Here is a 20,660-nt window from a genome sequence, read left to right as displayed (position 1 = left end):
TAATTATTCTACATGACACTTTTTTTTTTTTTTTAATTTTCACCTTAAATCACGCTGTAACATGTAAGTTACGGTACAAGTTACTGCCAGTCGAATGAAAAGAAAAAAAAAAGTAGGGGAATCTTTGAAAAGATTTTATTTGAAGTAAACCTTTCTAGTGTTTCGATAATCTCTTTAAAATAGAGGTCACGCCGATATCAATGCAGTTAACAGACCCAGCAAAAATGCTTGAGAGTGGTACCTGATTAAATCCTTTAGTTAAGAGTCATGACAAGATAATGAAGTAACCAACAGCGTTTAGAAAGGTGTAACGGTAATTGGTTGAGTCGGAGGTTGACGGTAAGCCACAGATGTAAAAAAAGAAGAGAGACTCGAACCCGAGAAGCGGAACTGGTTCGACTTGCAGCGCCGTTACCGCGTGACCGGGCCAACAACCTTTCGGTGCACGATTTTCGCTTTTCTCCCCCCTTTGGGCGCGCCGCTGCGCTCGAGATATCCCGCGGTGTTACGCGGCGGCCCTTTCCCCTTGGACTGCTCCCCCCACCATGCTGTCGTCGTCCCCTCTTCTTCTGTGGGTAGGTTCCCCCGTTAGTCATCGTCGGGTGGCGACGCCGAACGTGAATCCCCCCCCCCCCCCCCCATCCTCCCCCACCACCTTACCGGCGCGACGCCCGGCGCCTGTCTAGAAAGCGGCACGTGGTGGTTCTAAACGGACTTTGCTGGGCGTTCTTTGCTGCTAGCCAACCGGCGCGCGGCCATTAGAGCGAGCTCATCCGTGTCGCGAACTTTCACCCCTCTTCCTAGAACATTCAGTTGAAAAGAATGAATAAAAAAAAATTGGCCTGGAAACAGCTGTTATTTAAGCACGAAAAAACAAATAAAAAAAATCTTAAAATACACATTTCTGGAAGATTTTAGTCTACCATGCTATTATAGTCAAGTCATTTGGTGCTCAAAAAGGGGTTTACCTGAAATAAATGTTTTCCGGGAGTTTTGAAAATTGGTATGCTTATAGATTTCGACGTGCTCTTTTCGAATCTTCACTTTTGCATTATGTGTAAGGCCCGGGTATTTCAGCTAGTAACGCCGGTATTCCAAGACCAAAAATGAAGGTTAGGTGTTGTATATGCTACATCTGTGCCCTAACCGTATTCATTGTGCAGGATAGGACACGGCCAGTCACTTATTTTTAGGGAACGGATTTTGGTGTTCTATCCGTGCCGATCTGTGGCCCGAATTCCGCGCATGCGGAGAGCTCACGTTTTCGTTTATTTCGTACAGATGGCGGACCCGCGTCTGGCGCCATTAATTCGTATATATTCGGGGATACACCAAGCGTGTTAGTGTGCCAAATTAAACTTTATGATAGCTAAACTCTCCTGGAATACATCTGGCACACTTCAATGGTCACAGCAAGAAATAATCGCAACTTTAAAGGTACTTTAGACAGTTGGAAAGGTGGTTTTATTTTTGTGTGATGGTGCTGCTATCTATAGTAATTTTGCAGTAACAATTGTATCGATGGTCGTGAAACGTCCGTTAGAATGCTTTTGAACCAGTTACTTGCCTCGTGCAGTGCACCGTTTATTAAAACGGTTGCCGATTTGATGCCTTACTGGGAGTCCGTTTGAACACGTGGAATACGGCCCGCGAGTTAGGTTACGGTTCTATCCCTTACCCGAACCTCTTTAAATACCGCCCTAAATGCCAATTAGATATTTAAGCATTTTAATTTTACGGTTGTTTGCTGTACGATCAAATACAAAGATAAAATGTTCGCATTTTTGTTTTGGCAAACATCAGGCAAGAAAAACAAATCACGATCTATTGCCACTCATAGATCCACGAGTTATTTTGAAGTGTAACCTTTTATATCATGTAGAGTAGGAGGAGGCCATGAAATCAGTGCGTAACAAATAGTAATGTTACGAAGAAAGGAGTAACGCCCAGAGCATTACGGAGAGTATATTCAAAGGTATAACGATGAGGAATAAGGTGGTTATTCCATTTGCACTTCTGTGGCTACTCCGATAAATTTGGTGAGTCGATGCCTTGTGGCTTCAAATACAACTAGATGTGCATTAAATACATTACTCTGATGCTTCTTAACACTTCTAGAAACTGAATTTTCAGGTTCATATAAATTTGGAAGAAAAAAAAACTCGTACATACTCAGTATTTATATCATATTTTAGCTGTCAAGTTACGTGCCAAAAACACAGATGGCAGCAGTAGCAGCGCTGCTTGTAGCGCCGTTAGCATTGAATATATATAATGTATAGAAGTCGCGAGCCCAGGTTAAATTTTCTGTCCGGTTTCTTAGAAGAATTGTTGTAGTTCCAAGCTCCGCCGCTGCGATCGCTTTCATCGCTGGGTATCGGCTGTATACGCCCCTGGCGGTATTTGGCAGAACTAGGTTAACCAGCCCAGTCGTGACATCATCCTTCACCCCCCCCCCCCCCTCGAAAATCCCAGACCAACGATTCAAATTACCCGGCAGGTCTTATCAACATCGTTAGGCGACCTTGAAGAGGAGCTTCCCTTACCGTCGTTTGAGAATGATGAAATCCCAAAAGAAGCTAGCCACGGAAATCACTGAATGATGGGATTCTGTACCCGAGTGAAGTGAAAATTAGCTATTAAAACTTTGTATTGGGCCAATAGTCAGTGTTACGTTCAAAATATGGTTTTATTTTAAAAGTAAAATACTTATTTAAACTATATTTCGCGTTTGTGCAAATTTACTTTTAGATATTGGCAAGGAAAATCAACATACCTTAAACAACCTTCTCTTATTCAACGTTATCTATTAAGTAGTAAAAGGGGTAGATATTATTTTTAAAAATAAAAAAAATTATATAACCCACTAAATCAGTATTGGCAAGATATATATAAATTCAATATTAAAATACGCACATTAAAAATTTTTGTAATTAACTTTTTTCTGTAATAAAAATTCAGGATGATTTTGGTTTAATTGGTTTACGTATATTGCTATATTTTCTAAATCACATAGAAAAGGGAAAACAGTGCATCAGTGAAAATTCAAAAATTTAGTTTAAGTAATACTAGCCATACCAAAAGATCAATATGCGAGATAAGAAATTTGGTAACTGCTCTACATTTCAAATAAAAATGCACTGGTTTCATGAATACTGAAATGTATGCGTAATAAGGCATATTATGTTATTATACTAAGCATGACTATAACTAAAAAAATTACAGTAATTTAAAACGATGGCATTCTTAACATACAATAAGTGCGCGAGTCTTAGTTTATTTTTTAATTGGCTTCTTCGTCAGATGGAAAAGAGTTAAGATTTCATCAAGGAAAAATATATTCTCAAAGTCACTAAACCGGGAGATAGAAAATAAGGTAGGTACTTAATTTTAAATAAAAGTTAAAATAGACTTACGCTAAACCAATTAAAAATAAGTCGTAAAAATATTTTTATTTATTAAATATGTTCTATACTTGACAGTTCTTTGTGTATAATTCTTCAAAAATATTTGAAATTTAATACATATTTTCTTAAAATGGTAGAATATCAGCAATACCCGGAAATTACGTGAGCAAAGCCACGGGTTATTAGATACACTTTTATTATAAAATAAAAACAATTATGCATTTGTAGTTCACGAATGTGATATTTTGTTTATTGCTTCACAACATTCATTTGCCAGTCTCAAATTTCATTGTACCACTTGTCAGAAATGTCACCAAAAATGAGAGATAGTTTTTTTTGACGAATTTCAATTACGAGGAAACCTTTCGCAAGACTTTTTTCTTCGCAGTAGTCACTGGGACACCATTAATTTAAATCCACTAAGATAATAAAATTGTATGTATAATGATTTGTTTTTGTATATTTATATAACTTTCCAACCAATTTTTAATGATTTTCATGTGAATAAAAACTTGTAAAGCAATTTAATTAACTGTGTCATAATACTTCTGATTAGATGGAAATACAAACTTTTCATCAGTAATATACGATGATAAAAATATTTATTATTGTAAAATAATATTCACTGTTCAAATGCAAATTTAAATAGATTATTCATACATGTTTCCTGCTAATTAATGGTTTAAAATAATAATTTTTTAATATAAAATCATTTTTCTCTGTTAAAATGGGTTGCTAAAATGAGGAATTATAAATATGTCACTTACTAAGTCCGTGCACAGATTTACACAAAACAGCAATGTAAATAATCTTTTTTGGTAGTTTCTAATTTTGTGCCCTGGATAACATGAATTTGGTTTAATTCATACCAAAGTGAATTTTTTGAACAACTTAAATTGATGTCATAAACAAATATTTATTTTATATTAAAAATCCACAAACAGTTTTTAAAATATAATATTTATCACGCCAGATGGAATAATAAACAAAAAATAGCTCTTATATGTTGTCTGTGTTTAAAGAATTGTATTATATTTCATGGAAATAATATTTACCTTTCGGTTATTAAAAGAAAATATATTTGTATTCAAAATACTTGCGCATCGTTTTTACGAGCATAAAGGCCGGGATACATTCGCAATAGCACGCAAACAGCACACAGATAGCACACACGCACAGAGATAGCACAGAGCTTGATGCTACATTCACGCACAACACAACACAAAATAATACCGGAAGCATTCAAAAAAGTTTTTTAAATGTAAAACTCCCGTTCACAATTTTGGTCACTGAAGTTGGCATACGTGACGTTTGTTTAGATTCGTGTGTTGTTATTGTGGTACGGTTTTCGTTAAACCCAGAAATATTTTAAATATTTCAAAGTTTACGTACAAAACACAATGAGCATTCAAAAATATATATCACTGTTTATTTCAAATCCGGCTTCTTTAACACATTCAGACACAGACTTCCAAGCATTTAATTTAGCTTCTTCATTTTTGTATCCTGCGGATCCCCTGTCATACAAAATATTTTTACTTTCTATTACAGCTATCAAAAAGCTATCAAATGTGCCTTCCATTTTTATGTTATCGCGTGTTTGAAAACAATAACAAACTACTCAAGTCAAGAGCACCAATACTTTCGTGACAATTGTTCTTTTATAAGCCCACTCGAGTAGTACTTAAACTGTTTGCTGATTGGCTACCATCATGGTCGCGCACAGAAAATAACCTAAAAGTTAAAAGTTAATGAACTTTCTGTGCGCCGATCCTGTGCTATTTTTCTGTGCGCGTGCTATTTGCCAATGTGGCAGCTCATATCTAATAGTGTATGTTGAACTTCTGTGCGTCTGTGCTGTTTGCTTGCTATTGCGAATGTAGCCCGGGCTTAACTTGTGTATCTAACCTCAAAGCAAGGAATATAAAGAGTGGGAACTCAATGCTATAACAAACACTCTTATTTTCTTTGGAGATCCGGGAAATGTGCTTTATTTATAAGCAACTTAACATAGTAAATCGTTAACTTTTCAGATCTATGTTGGCAAAATTGATTTTTTTTGTGGTCATTCGCTACTGGGAATATTCACCATATAACGTTTAAGATTATTTATTTTGAATAACGAAACAACCAAAACATTATGTAAAAATGCTTCATCTTATGTTAAAAAAATTATAAACTGCATAGCCACAAAGTATGACATCATACCATTAGTTTCTGTTACTAATAACAACACGTGCACGCGTTTGAACAGTCATCGCAGCCATAGTTGTTTCATAGCTACCAAAATCATTCAACGTTGTCAAGAATTATTCCAAATTATGTTTTGCCATTTTACTCAATGCGCCACTCCGTTAACACAACATTTTATAAATTCTGAACCACGAATGTCAGTGGGAATGTACACTATACTGTACATTCCAATCTGATACGCTTTAAGAAATTTCTGTAGTTTTCTTATTATTAAAACTTAATTTTTGATGTTGGCATCTTTTAACCGCACTTTTTTTTTTTTTTTTTTTTTTTTTCGGTGGCCGTACTCCTCCAATTCAGTTGCGCCCGCCGATATCTAAGCGCTCGGATTTCAACAAAAGGCACCGCCTCTCGATAGAGTGAAACAGAGAATTACGCGCACGACCTTGAAAAAAGCGACGCTACAGCGCTCTGGCGTGGAAGCTGGTAACTACGAGTACCCTCTTGTGGAAAGAAGAGCTGTCTAGCGGCGGAGCTAACAACTACCTCAGTTTTGGATCCGAAAATTGGAATAATAAATCCTATCCCCTCGCGACTTCTATAAGTTATATATATTCAATGCCGTTAGTGAGCTGACGTAGAACTACAACCGGTCTGAGAAGTTTCACTTCTATCGTACCCGTGAGTTTTTTTTCCACGTAAATATCGCACGAGGATTGATTGTTCGTACGAATTCTCTAGGTTTATCAATTTTGTTATTTTCACATTGACGACAGCGTTGTATACTTTTTAACTTAAAAAAAGACAAACTAGAAAAATACTATTATTTCCAGTCCTGGAAAGTTTAAATCACGAAAGGTCATGCATTATTTTGTTTAAAGAATGTATTTTAATTGACATATCTACTTTTTAAACTTCACACTTGGTGCAGTTAACACACAGCTGTTGTGGAACGAACGAAAGGAAACGTCACTGGCCGCGCGCAGGCACACTTCCATGCGGGGTATAGCTGCGGTTACAAGTACCATCCAGCACGAAAAAAAAAAAAAATACAGTACAGCTCTCTTGGAGAATTACCACCACATTAAAAAAAATAAAAATAATAATAATTGTCAATAACTGCCATGCCTTATTTTTAGTATTGGCATTAAAAAATAAGTTTATTAGTTATTTTACAATTAGGATTTAACATATAAATGAGGCACAATGCTTAAGGGTTATTTACAAAGAAAAAAAAATCGAGTTTGGAGGCGCCGGGTATCGATCCCGGTACCTCTCGCATGCTAAGCGAGCGCTCTACCATCTGAGCTACGCCCCCTGATAACGGTTTTTGGTTGTTTATTAGATATATAAATTAACGTCAGCACACGCCAGACGTCTCTTAAGGAAAACATACTTAATTATCCATAATTATCGAATAGCAAGTAACGACATTAAACGCGTAGACCACACAAAAGATCTAGGAATTATATTAGATACTAAACTTTATTTTCATCAGCATGTGGGTAGTAATACTTCAAGAATATTAAGATTAATAAAATTTACTACCTTTTCTGCAATCACACTTCACCTTAATCAGATGAAAATAGAATATTGCTCTGTAATAGGGAATTCAATAACTGCTACGAACTCCAATAGACTAGAAAATAAACAGATAAAAAAACATTTAGATGAAATATCCCTTTTGATGGTGTTACATTTTTATATTGATCTTTGCTTTAGACGTTCTACCTTTGAATATAAAGGTTCTACTAAGAATGCGCTATTTCTCGTAAATTGTTTTCATCATTTTTATAATTTTTTGATTGCTCTGTTTTAATATCGCAAATTGTTTAAGAATCCCATATTATAATTATTATAGAACAAATGTCATTTTAAATATAAATAAACAGAAAAGGTTAATAAATAGGTTTGTTGAAATGTATAATAGGTACTTGCTGTCAATCTGGAGCGTTTCACTGGAAATAAAATTAAACACACAGATATTTTAAATCTACTATAATATCTAAAAAAAAAAAAAAAATCGTTAAAAATAAAAAAGTGTTCATTTCATAATTTTGGGAAAGCGGTAAAAAATTAATTTAAACATATTTTAAAACCATTATAATAAATCATTTAGCTTGTGTTTCGGTATAATCATTTTTTAAATTGTCAATTTTGGAGAAGCTGTAAAATTATTTTTTTTTAAACTTCTCTTATGAACTTTTCACATTTATATGTTTGTGGTGTTGTCACAGTTATTTTCACTCTAGGTATATTTTAAATGGTATGTATGCATGTTTGTTTAATTATGAGTTGTTTTGTTTTATGATTCGTTTGTTTGATTTTTTGTGTCATTCTGTAAATGGTCTCCAGCTGTTTGATGGCACACAAAACCAAACCAAATAAATAAATAATTAAATTTGCTGTTTCCGTATACCTCCTTAAAGGACCTACATGATCTTTTAAAAGTGCGTTTTAAAGGATGCCATTATTGTAGATCTTCCGAATAGTGTTAAGGATCATTAACCTAGAATCGCGACGGTGCGTTTCTCTGTGCCGTATGATCTAGATTAAATCATTTATACCTAAAAATTTGTTAAAAATCCAATGCATCTTAGGCCAGTTAGTTCTAATATTTGAAATAAATGTGTAAATATCATCTCTGTCCGCAACGTTACTATGGAGTGATGTTTCGCAGTGTTAAGGTATTGCACTCGCAATCCTAATGTGTGTCGTGTGTTTACTGTCTCAACGACTTCGTTGTCTAGATATTTAAAAAAAAAAATAAGAAAAAAACCCTCCGTTTAGTTGGAAAGTGAAAGAAATTAACTTATTTTGCGTTTAGCTTTTGGGGCTGAAGAAATGTCCCATCATGGAAAATGTGCATCTGCCCCATCCCTCTTCCCCGCTTCTAGAAAAAAAAGAGAAACAGCCATCAAGGAAAACTATCTGCGGGGTTAACTATCTGCGGCATTCTATTAATACTTCCTACACAATATATTGCTGCCTGTAATATGTTTTTGGAAACATTGGTTGGTTTATTCTCGCGCGCGATCTTATAATTTTTTCAAAGTGGCAACCACTTCTAGTCACCGCCACGAGTGCTATCTGTGACATTTTAAATAAATGCATTTAACTGCTGGGTTGCAAGCGTCACGGAGTGTGTAAGAAAAGCTGGTAGAATTCTCCTGGGGTATTTTTCCCTGCTGGTATTTTTTCCCCTAATCATGCTGGCAGTTTTCCCCGTTTCAGACATTCCAGGCGGAATGCACCTTTTGAATTGTATGTATCTTGAAACACGCACATTTCCACGCTAACATAGTGTGCTTTCAGTAAAATACGTAAAATCCAACAAGTATGAAAAGTATTTCTGATGTACGGGTCGTAATAAACCTGCTAATCGTACCACTCACGATAAAATTAATCTCTACTGATACCGCTATATTTCAAACCACAATATCCTTCAGTCTATTGCTTACATGGTCTGACTTTTTTCCCCCCTGGTATATTCGTAGCGTTGGATGGATGCTTGGGTTGCAGTTTGATGACTTTTTTTTTGTTGTAGTTTATCAAAACAGTACAAAGGTTAGGTATTGTTTGGTTAGTGGGGATCTATGTAGAAATCCGTGTATCTTCGTCTTCTGTTAACAATACGCGTAGAAGCTGTGGTACCCAAACCCGTACCAGTGACAAGCGTCACACGCTATTCCAGCACAAGCACGTGAACTCAATCAAAGTCGTTGGAATTCGCCCGAGTAGTTCGCTATGATGCACAGTGAAAAGTCTTTGATTCGGCTGCGTGATCACAATTCTGCCGGATTATCGAATTTTAATACAGTTTTAACGGGATAGCCAAAGGATAATTAATGTACCGCAAGTTATACTTGCTGGCTTGTTGAAAGAAAGAAAAAAATTAAGGTGAGCGTTATTTTTCAGAAGGTCATTACGGAAATGTACCCGTTCAATGTAATGCAACCCGGATATATCATAAACGCTACATTGATTCATGTGTTATGTTGCAACTTATAATACTAAACTAGGACAAGATTTTGCCGAGCGCGATAAATATATATAGACAAATTGTGTTTCAACAACATATCTTGACGCGGACCACAAGTAGTTTCCGCACACGCCATTAGAATTCGTTGCTGGAGCAGTTACGTCGAGTATAGAATCATTTTAAACTAATAATGAAAAAGCTCCGATGAAAGCGGAAAAAAAAAAAAACCTTGAAAAAAAAAAAGCTAAACTCCTGCTTTGGACCTGATTTTCGAAGGGAAATTTTTTAAATTAAAATACTGCCCATCATTTTAAAAATTTACTAAACAATTAAGTTTACCATTTGGCTTTGTGAACTTTGTTTCGCGCCGTCCGCCACAGATGGCAGCACCGTGGTTACATAATTTCCGTTCCATGGGACTTCCGTTCCATTCACCAAATTACTCCTTCGAAATGCCGTTTACCTCGAGCTAAGATGTTGCACATAAAATTGTTTTTCTAGGAGCAAAGTTATATCTTTAGTCATAATGTTGGTACCATGTGCATTAAACAGATGCATTGTATAATAATGTTCGCAGGCTTTCACGGCCATTGTCTGGAGTAGCTTGGCTTCTGGGTGGTAGCCGCGTCCTTGGCGAATAATTCACCGACGTTTCGGTCGACATTGCAGTCGCCACCATTACCTACTGTGTAGGTAACTGCTCCCTGATGATGGCGACTGCAATGTCGACCGAAACGTCGGTGAATTATTCGCCAAGGTCGCGTCTACAACCCAGAAGCCAAGTTTACTTCAGATACATTGGCTGTATCCGAATACTGGCCTAATGGATCCCGTAGCTAAGGGATCCACTAAAAGTGCATCGTAGTGGACGCGGCCATTTTTGTGTTGAATCCGAATTCTCACAAGGGATGCCGATGCATCCCTTCACGCATCCACTAATTCGAGATTTCTAGGGATGCGACACTCGCATCCACTAACGCGTCCCTACATCCATTAGCTTCGGAATCGGGTTTTATTTTGTTTGTGTATAATATTACTTCAGATTTTCAGCATAATATTTGTTTAAAACATTATAAGCGAAAGTGATAACTTAAACAGAGACAAATGAATACGTTAATAAATATAATAAAAATACGAATTTAAACTTAAAGGATAATTCAAAACTCATAAGTATTTTTAAAGTTTACAATTTATAAAATGTATTTTATTTGGATCGCTAACATGTATAACATACACGTTACATTATTTTTTAATTCGTAGGTATTTATTATTTACGTTTTGCTGAATATTCGTAGATATCCCTACACAAAATGGCTGCGTGAACATTAGTACGACTGACAGTCAACAGGTGGTGCTAGTAGTAAAAGTATTCGGATACTATCCATCCATTAGAAATGCGTCCTCTACATTGTGGCTGCATTTGCTAAGGGATGTAGGGATGTGTGTGCTAAGGACGCATCCCTATGTATTCGGATACAGCCATTGTTGTATCTGGGCATACCTAACGTGACCACGACGCCGAGTGTGGTCTCCGGTGTGCACGTGTGCTCGCACCTCACACCGCAGTGACGCGGTGTGGGCTTTCAATATATATATAATATATATATACTGTATAGAAGTCGCAAGCCCAGGTTGAAATTTCTAATACGGTTTGAGGTAGTTGGTTAATTCACCATCTCTAGGGCATCCACTTGTGTGGTGGTCCCTAGCGGACAAGTGTCGAACTCTTCAAACACCCCTTCCCCCTCCCGTTGAACGACCTTGAGCTGCAGAGAATGATTGGTTGGGGGGGGGGGGGGGTTCGGGGAATGACAGCGGGCGACAGTGCTGCGCTCTAACGTGTAAATAACAACCTATGACGATACAGGGCGTTACGGCAGCGCCCTGCAGCGGTGAAGTTCCCAAGCTGCTCATCATACGCTCCTGAGAAACGTAGAGTAAATCCTATCCACTCGCGACTTCTATACAGTATATATATATTCAAAGGCGTGGGGAAGCGAAGGAACTGCCGCGTGGGCGACGCGGCTACCTTGGCCAAGGTCAGCGGGCGGGCGGGCGGCGCGGAAGGAGACCCGCTCCCAGCGAAAGGGGGTCGGGTTGCGTCACGTCTGCACACTCGGGGTCGCTCTTCGCCCGCGACTCGGAGCGCAGCTGCAAGCAGGCCGCCGACTCCCAGCTGCCGTGGCTGCAATGGGCCAGGCACGCACTCGCCGTGTCAGATGTTACCGAGTCGAAGGATCTCATCTGTATTAACAAAGGAGTGTGTGTGTGTGTGTGTTTCTTGTTCGTCAGTAGTTTGCGTAGCTTGGAGCTTGGAGACGGCTGAGCCTATGAGTCGTGAAATTTGGCATTCGGATCCTCCGGGGGGGACGTTCTTTTATAGCCATTTTGGACCACCTTTTCTCGAAGCATTGTTGATGCCTCATTCCACGTTAGGATTTTAAACCAGTACGTATCTCTGCCATCTTACTGACGCGGTATTGTTGGTTAAATGAATTCGAAATTGGAAGGCCCTTAGAAAACGGTTGAGTAAAATATGGCGTCTTCTGTTTATATTTATTCCCGGTTATTAGTTTTTTTTTATTGGAGGCGTGCCAGTGACTTGTACACTTAAGGGGGAAAAAAGGGGGAGGGCATGCATAACTAGAAGTGCATAACGTTCTGTCTTTGAACTTCCGCAGCCAAGCGTGAGTGCGTCAACTAGTTCGTTATATAATTGAAACGTAATTTGTTCAAATTTTAATAATGATAAAATAATATTCGTTTTTATTTATTTGTTGTACTGTAAACATATGAATAAACTAGCTCAAGTTTCTGGTTGGCTTAAAAACGTCTTTAAGAATTTATTTTTCAAATTTTCCGGGGTAGGACCTCCCCCCTCCCCCGAATAATATTCAATACCCTCAACTTTTGGTAAGGCTCCTCACCAAAAAAATTAAAGAGCCCCGCAGAAAATGGCTCGGGTCACGCGAAGTCATGAGCCATGTCGGATGACTAACTTATGTATTCATTTATTTATTTATAATTTGTCACGTGCTTACGAACGGTTTTGAAACCTTGGTAGTAGTCACAGAACAGACAACAATAATCACAGAAAAAACAGATAATCATAGGGACAAAAAAATGTAAAAAACGCATTATAAAAAGTACTAACGAAAAGATAACAATTTTTTTTTACAAATTAGAAAAAAAAGTTTGGTACTGCAAAGCAGGCAACAAATAGCAGATAAACTAAAAAAATGATTAACACTATTTAGACAAAATACAAACAACGTTTTTATGAAAAATATTCAGGAGTTGACGAAATTATTACAAATTCTAACACACAAGATAGTTTTCAACGGCAATACCGAAGGAAAATTGACAGTGCATTGATATTTAAAACAAATTGTAATACGCTGATCCATGGCTGTACGTTGTATGTGCGCAGTTGCAATATTGTGCAGACGCACAGTGGTTCCAAATCCCAAATGGCTGGCCATAAATAGAAAGTATTGTTGGATCGCTACGAAATTTGGTACTCGGTAGTTTTTGAGGTCGCTGAACACGAATATGAAGTAAAATTTTACATAAATAAGATGGCGGCCTAAAATTGGCGGACACTTTTTTCTAAATTTCATTTAATCGCTACGAAATTTGGTATTCGATAGTTTTTGAGGTCGCTGAATACGAATATGAAGTCAAATTTTACATAAACAAGATGGCGGCCTAAAATTGGCGGACACTTCTTTCTAAATTTCATTCAATCGCTACGAAATTTGGAACTCCAGGGTTTTTGAGGTAACTGAACACGATTCTGTTGTGATGGAACTAAATAGTGTGTGTGTGTGTGTGTGTGTGTGTGTATATATATATATTAGATTGGGAATATAATTATGTAAATACAAATACACTCCGCACATTAATACTAATATAGGCTATAGAAACTTACATTAAATAGGTATTACTTTTGTTTAAAACAAATTGCGAAAAGATGGTAAGACACCTACAGAGTCCAATTGCTGTCCGAATCACTATCGTTATTGTCGCTAGAGTCGCAGTCAGTCAATCTGAGTACTTTTTGGTTGTTCACAGTATCAACAACGCCATTGCTTCACGTGATTATGATTTGCTTGACTTTGCTGGCAGCTTGCGTAAACTTGAGATAACAGGGTCAGAAGCAATCAAAAGTCGTGCGAAAACATCCTCCATATTCTGTTTTCTACAAAATTTCCGGGAAAAGTCTTGTCTAAATGATTTTATGTATTTATTACAAGATTCCTGGGCTTCCTCTGACATCTGTCCTATTGGGAGCATCGAAAACCCTATTATTTTCGCACCGTGAATTAAAAGTTTGTGCACAGTAGTGGGCATGTAATACCAAGGATAAAGTAGCACATACCTATGGGCTGTATCCACAGCATATTTGTGAAATTCATCCACACTTATTTCAAAACCACACGATATCACTTGTAAGATCACGTGGAATCTTTTGATTAAATCCTCATCTAGTCCCGTTATAGATGCGGAAACACTGGAATTTTGAAAGAAACGACGAGCTGTATTACCGTCATTCGTGCTACCAAAACCTTGTTTCGGTTGGTCAATCAAAAGTCCCAGTTGTTCACGGAAACCTTTTTGTATGGTCGTTTTACGACTTTCGATGCTTTTTTTATCTGTTTGCCATTTTTTTATTTCTAATCTGTATGAAATATGTATAAGGCACTCGAAAAAACGAATCCACGCGTGCAGTGATGATAACCCATATTGTACATGATCTTCATTTATCTTTCTCTTCAAAATCTTGTCTATGTAATTGAATTCTTTGGATGTAGCATCGCAAAGATAGCATCGTTGACTTGATGCAGTATCTATATGTCAGTGAATTGCAAACTTTAGCATCAACCATTGTTAAGGCTAATTTGTAGGCTATTGTGATTTCTTTTCCGTCCACAATCGCATGAAAAGGTTGAAGCTGGTTTATTTGTCCTTTGATGTCATTCACTTCAGTGCGTGTTCCTTTTGCAGTCTCTTTTAAAAACTCTATTTTTATCGGCCTACAAAATCGAGGGGAAGAAGGTCGTGGATTTTTCCACACGATTATCACTTCGTTATTTCCTTCATCAACAAAAATTAGCTGTAGTGGCACAAGCGAAGTGAAGAAAATAGTTGCATCTGTTTTATCTCCTTCCTCATGATCGAATTTTTGTTTGAAAATACTTCACCCCGATGTTCCGTCACACCCCCATTTGCAAATCAAATCCAATTTATAATTTTTTTTGGATGGGAGGGAATTGAAAACTTCACTTTGCACCGTCAATATACGATCTGCTGTATGATCTAACAGTGCTTGAAGTTTTACCGCAGCTTTACTTTCGGTGATAGTTATGTCATCTTTGGGCGGATAACATTTTTTCTTTCGCCCCTAGCATAGATTTGTACAATGGATACATTTTCGAATTACGTTCCAGTGCTCCAGAGCGTATTCCCTGATAAACATGTTTGGACATACGGTATTCAATTATTAGAGAAAGAGCAGCATTAGCGGAATAACAATCGTGAGTATCGTTTGTGACAGTGTGCAAAAGCTTGCTTATATTTGGACGCTCTGGTAGGACTGCCCAGCGCAGCGTCTTTCACTACTTTCGCGGCGTCTAATTTCCCTGCAGCTCGAAGACTCATGTGGGTGGCAAAGGCAAGCTCTTCGGCACTGGACTGGTTACGAATATCTGCACTTTTTCTTCTTTTCGACCGGTCACTGGAGTCTTCGAAGCTCTGCGAACGGCGACCACGTCCAAGAACTTCAGCCGTATCCTTATTTTCTGTTGAGACTTCCTTATTGATCCCAAAGGCGAGGACTGTGCTTAGCCAATCCGTATTTTTTTTTCAGAAACCTCGCCTTAATTCTTTTAGCTTTTTGCCATTTGTCTCGCAACTCACATAATAACTTACGAATGTTTTGTTTTTCATCTGCGGATAATGTGTAAGGACTATGGACGTTTTTGGACAACGCAACTTCAATGACTTTGAACACTTCATTCGCATTATCATTTAAATGATTTGCCAGTAAATCGAACAGCTCCTGTCGCGTGAAGCCAACTGCAACCCCTTCACTGCTTATCCGAGAGCCTGAAAAAAATCAGTTCAACAGTGCGACAAATCTAAATAATTTGCAAGAATCAATAATGGTTTTGTTAATGAAAATAATAGTCAAATTCTGTAGAATAAAATGATTTTGACACGAAGAAAGAAAAATGGTAACCATTACATTTAATTGCAGCCTACACATGTTACATATTACTTGCTTAACAAATTTTATGTATAAATGCGTGAAAAAATATTCAGACAATAAATCTTAATTTAATACATTTCAAACATTTTTACGATGCAGAACCATATTTTTTGGGTACAACACGATACAACAAGATTACTATACTGAACTGCAATTTTTTTAATTAATTTTCCTTCGGGTATGAGAAAAAAATCACTCAACATCACAGCGTGTGCGCCGAAATTGCCGCACCTGAATTCCTGCATATATTTACAAAAACAGTGTCTGTAACCAAAGGGGCAGTTTGGAGCAGCTAATTTTTTTTGCAGTTATTACTCAAGAATGTAAATAATGACGTGATATTTGATTCGTCGCTGAATTATGTAGAATTATTAACTTTTACTTACATCACATAACATTTTTTCGCCACGAGCACAAAAATTTACAGTAGGTGTTTTTTTTTGTTTTTTTCCTTGGTGTGTGGTTTAAATGAACAATCCCAATGATATAATAATAATGTACTTACTTCCAGGAGAAGATTCCATTTTGAAAATTTCAACTTGCTCAATTCCACTACACGTAATTTCACTTCAAACGCAACGTAATTTTTACACCATAGCGCACGACCGATACTACCTGCACGAGCATTCCGGTTCGACTGGCATTCCAACGGCTCAGTGCAACATCTGACACTTCCCGTCCCTTGGAAGGGACGCCAGAAATACCCCTCTACCTGGCTCAACAGTTAGAATTCTTCAAATGTAAACTTCATTTTTCTATTTTTGGCCAGATATTTGGGATTTGGAACCACTGTGAGACGTGATAATGTAACCCGCTAGAAAGCAGGAATCCACCCGCAAAAAATCCGAAAGTGAGCTGTTCGATCGGTGCCGGACGACAGAATGTGCCGAACCGAAGAAGGCATGATTGAAGAGTCTGACTGTTCCCGGTTCTAGAACTTGACAGTTACCGCCTCGTTCAAGGACGTAACTAGGGGTAGTAATGTTGGGATATCCCTCTTCACAAAATTTCCCGTAAGAGATACTTTGAAGAGGTACTTTTTTTTTTGCTGTTGTAGTCGCATTTAATGTTGATGGTGATAGGCGTTTCGAAGGGGAGGGGAGGTCTTGTAAAAGTAAATCCTGGCTTTGCCCTGTTTTCTTTAACCGTGACCAGTGGATAATATTATAAGCATTGTAGCGTCGCTTCACTACCACTTGCCCGGGAATAAGGAGTGGGGCGCTCAGATCTCCCTCTCTCCCCAATCTCCGCCATCGATACGTTCTTCAAATGATTCCTGCAGGGAGTGAATTTTGATTTAATACAATTTCTTAGACATACGCCATTGCAGTTTTGCACTGTTTGTAATGGGAAAAATTCATAAATGCAAAATAGTAGTATGTGAATGACGGTTCTGCGCCAGGCGCCAGGCGGTGGAGTGTGATTGTCGGTCCGCCATCTTGGATTGTGACTTCACGGTGGCCATCTTAGATTTTGACGTCACGGCAGCCATATTGGATGACAGTGACCTTGACCCTGGCGGTCATATTGGATCCGCCATCTTGGATCCGCCGTCTTTAAATCGAGTGCCCCACTCACTCATGTCCGTCATTCACATACTACTCAAAATAAATTTAAAATGAAAAAATAAAAGCCTTCAGATAACATGCCTAAATCAGCTGTCAGACCCAACGATGGATCTAAACAGGTATCATGGAAAGCACAACGACGACAGCACAGACGAACAAATTCAAACTTAAATACCAGACAGCACAAGAATTACGTGGAAGGAATTTAGTCATGGAAAAAGAATAACGGCCCAAACGAACACAGCGGGCTAGTAACGAGCAGTGGCGTAGCCAGGATTTGTATATGGGGTGTGTTAAGAAGCATGCGCCCCCCCCCCCCCCCCCCGTATTAAAGCGGGGGGTCCGGGGGTCCTCCCCCGGGAAAATTGGGATTTTAAGGTGTAAAATAGTGCTATTTTAGCAGTTTTCGGTACTTAAATTTCAATATTGTAATGGTAAAAATTTTATTAATTTTTAATATGAAATTTTTTTGAGTGATGAATAAGAAATTTAATTAAAGATTTGTGGGGTTTGAACCCCTAAACCCCCCCCCCCCCCCCCCCTGGCTACGCCCTTGGCAACGAGGAGACTGTTTCAACAATAACAGTAAATGAAGACAAGACGACAAAACGTGGAAAACGCAGCAAATGTATACGAACACAACGATGAAGATGGTCAACACGACACCACCGATGAACACGGTAGGTATCCGTTTCGGGAACTGGCAGATGTTGCCGTCATCAGGCACAGACAAGACTTGACTCAGCCATCGAGCTTCACACAACGCCTGGGCATTGCACCTTTTTTTTTTGTTACGCCATTGCCTCTACTAACCTTACAAGCTGTAAAGAAGTTTTACTTAAAAAAAATTGGTTGTCTGTAAAGTCGGTTTACGGACGATAGTTTAACGTGAAAACGTCATAACAAAACATTGATGAAACGATTGCATACTTTTATGAATAAAATTGTATAATTTTTATTGAATTATCACTATTTTGTATGGATACAAAGAAGGAGTGAAATGAAGTCAACACTTTAATTGATAAATTTACTTTTATTTTGCATTCATTAATTCAAATATGTTTATTACTTTAACGAAGAGATTATTTTAACTATAACTTTTATACGTGTTTGCTATTTAACTTCTTCCACTCTGTGTTATTCTGTTAAGGATAGGACGATGAATAGGAAAAACGAATGGGAGTGTTTCAAGTTTAATGTGCCTCGAAAAAGTCAAATCGATGGTTGTTCCAATCGAGTGGAAGACATAGATGCGGCGCAAGCGTACAATGAGCGTAACGGGACACTTTTTCGTGCGTGCAGCTGGATTTCATCGATTTATTTGACGTTGTCACGTCAAAAAAGAAAAATGTTGGCTAAGCGCAGAAAAAAAAAACGTTGCAGTGATAATCTGACTCCCGTCCATTGTCCGCTTGTAAGCTGTTCTTTTTTTTTCTTTTCTTCCTTCTTCCTTGGTGCGTGATAGTGCAGAGCGCAGGGGAGGTTGCGAAACTGGCGGGTGTGGGGTTCTGTGGCTCGTGTGCGACTGTGTAGTGCGGTAGTGCGGTAGTGCGGTAGTGCGGTAGTGCGGTAGTGCGGTAGTGCGTCGCGCCGACCAGGTGGCCTTGGCGTGGGGCGAGGACAGTGCTGGGAAGTTGTCCCGCGGCGACGGCAACTGCGGGCCGTGCTCGAGGCAGGCGGTTACCACGTCTTCTCCGCCAGACATCGCCAGCTCACGTTTCACGCTCCAGGTCATTATTTCATTTTTACGTCCAACACGGGTTAAACTTGCTTGACTTTTTTTTTTTTTAAAAAAAGGGGGCGAACTTCAACAAAAAAAATATATTTATAGTAGATACTTTTTGCATAATTAGCTGGTAACGTTGAATTTATTTTTTAACATTTCTGTGCAGTATGGACGAGGAGAACCAAATCGAGTTAATAACGGAAAAAAATTGTGGGTTTAAAGGCAATGCTGAACATTATTATAACGTAAAATAATTTATGAGTTTGAAAAAAAAAAGTTTTTACAGGCTAGTAGTTTTTACTCTTGCTTAGTAACACTTCGTACGGAAGTTATTCATCACGTGAAAGGATTTAACAGTGGCTACGACGTGGCACCCAAGAACCGGAATTACCTTGTATTTATCTTTCTTTTGTCCGCTCTTCGGGTTTCTGTGCGCTGACGTAACATGCGTGTCGAAACGTGATTGGTTGGGGAAAAAAAAAAAGAATTCGCACCCAACTCCACGCGTCCGTCGTGCTCATGTGGTCACTGGCATGAGAGGGAAGCGTGTCTGAAGGAAGAAGGGGAAGGGAAGTGGGGCGGAGCCGAGGAGATTGTAAAATCTGATTGGACGCAGCTGTTAGGTAGATTTCAAAGAAATACTACCCATTGTAGCCTTTACCATGGAGCGACTTAAAGAAAAAAGTTTATATAGATTTTCGTTTCATGGTCCATAGACCTCAAAAAATAATAGTCAACTCTATATCTATATAACGTATCACTTTTTGTGAACACGAAAACTGTGCAATTTTTCACTAATCACTTCCAAACCGATACATAAAATCTAGTAGTGGAAAATCTCGGTCAAGTTCGTTAATGGCCAATATCCGACCAGAAAAGTAGAAATGGGGAATTTTTTTTTTTAAACAGAAGAATTTCTGTTATTCCATTCATATGGAAAATATCACATCCGTTTGAACGTGTTACTATTCGTAGGAGTAATACCCAATCATTACTGCAAGGGGTGTAAGTAATAAGGTTTGAAAGTAAAAAAAAATCAAATAGGCCTAATTAATTTTTAAAAATAGATACACTATCATATAAGTTATAATTTATTGTATGAATTATAAACTTCATCTAAAACTTTGGCTGAAACAGTTTTTGGTTAAACGAATTATCATCGTAAAAACATGGGTTTAAATATTAAAAAAACTAAAAAAAAAATTCTTAGTATCAATTTTGTTTGGTATTATTTTAAACCATCTTAATATTATCTTGAACTTTGGTACAAAGATACAGGCAATATAATCTGCTGTGTTGGGATGGCCGGTCTGAGATTCCTCCGGCGCCGCGGCTAGCCTTGTCGGGTCGTGGCGGCGAGGCGCGGGGGACAGGCGCCAGCTAATGACCGCCCTCTCTGTGCCCTCAGAAGAGAACTAACTCACGACTCATCGTGATCCGGGTTATTCGTGACCCGCGATCGATCGAGCAGCCGCAGATTTTCCCAGCGCTTTCCCCACCTCTGTCGAAAGGA

The 20,660-nt window shown here is 38.2% G+C and overlaps 1 protein-coding gene and 1 non-coding gene across 6 annotated transcripts in view; one reads left to right on the top strand and one right to left on the bottom strand.

Moving 5' to 3' along the window:
• The window catches only part of LOC134542918 (myosin heavy chain 95F), a 265,995-nt gene that overhangs the window by 200,597 nt on the left and 44,738 nt on the right, over nucleotides 1-20,660 (top strand). Inside the window, exon 1 of one of the 5 annotated variants that reach the window (XM_063387505.1) lies at nucleotides 18,850-19,151. The exons of the other annotated variants lie outside the window; for them this stretch is intronic. The gene's annotated coding sequence lies outside the window, so the exon portion shown is untranslated. Of the gene's footprint in view, nucleotides 1-18,849; nucleotides 19,152-20,660 lie in introns of those variants that run through there. 5 annotated transcript variants of the gene reach the window in all.
• Trnaa-agc (transfer RNA alanine (anticodon AGC)) lies at nucleotides 6,846-6,918 on the bottom strand. The gene has a single exon. It is a non-coding gene; the product is annotated as a tRNA-Ala (tRNA).

This window comes from Bacillus rossius, assembly GCF_032445375.1.
Source record: "Bacillus rossius redtenbacheri isolate Brsri chromosome 9 unlocalized genomic scaffold, Brsri_v3 Brsri_v3_scf9_2, whole genome shotgun sequence".
NCBI classification, from domain to species: Eukaryota; Metazoa; Arthropoda; class Insecta; order Phasmatodea; family Bacillidae; genus Bacillus; species Bacillus rossius.
The sequence above is the reverse complement of the archived record's forward strand: the minus strand, read 5'-3'. Positions and strand labels throughout refer to the sequence as shown.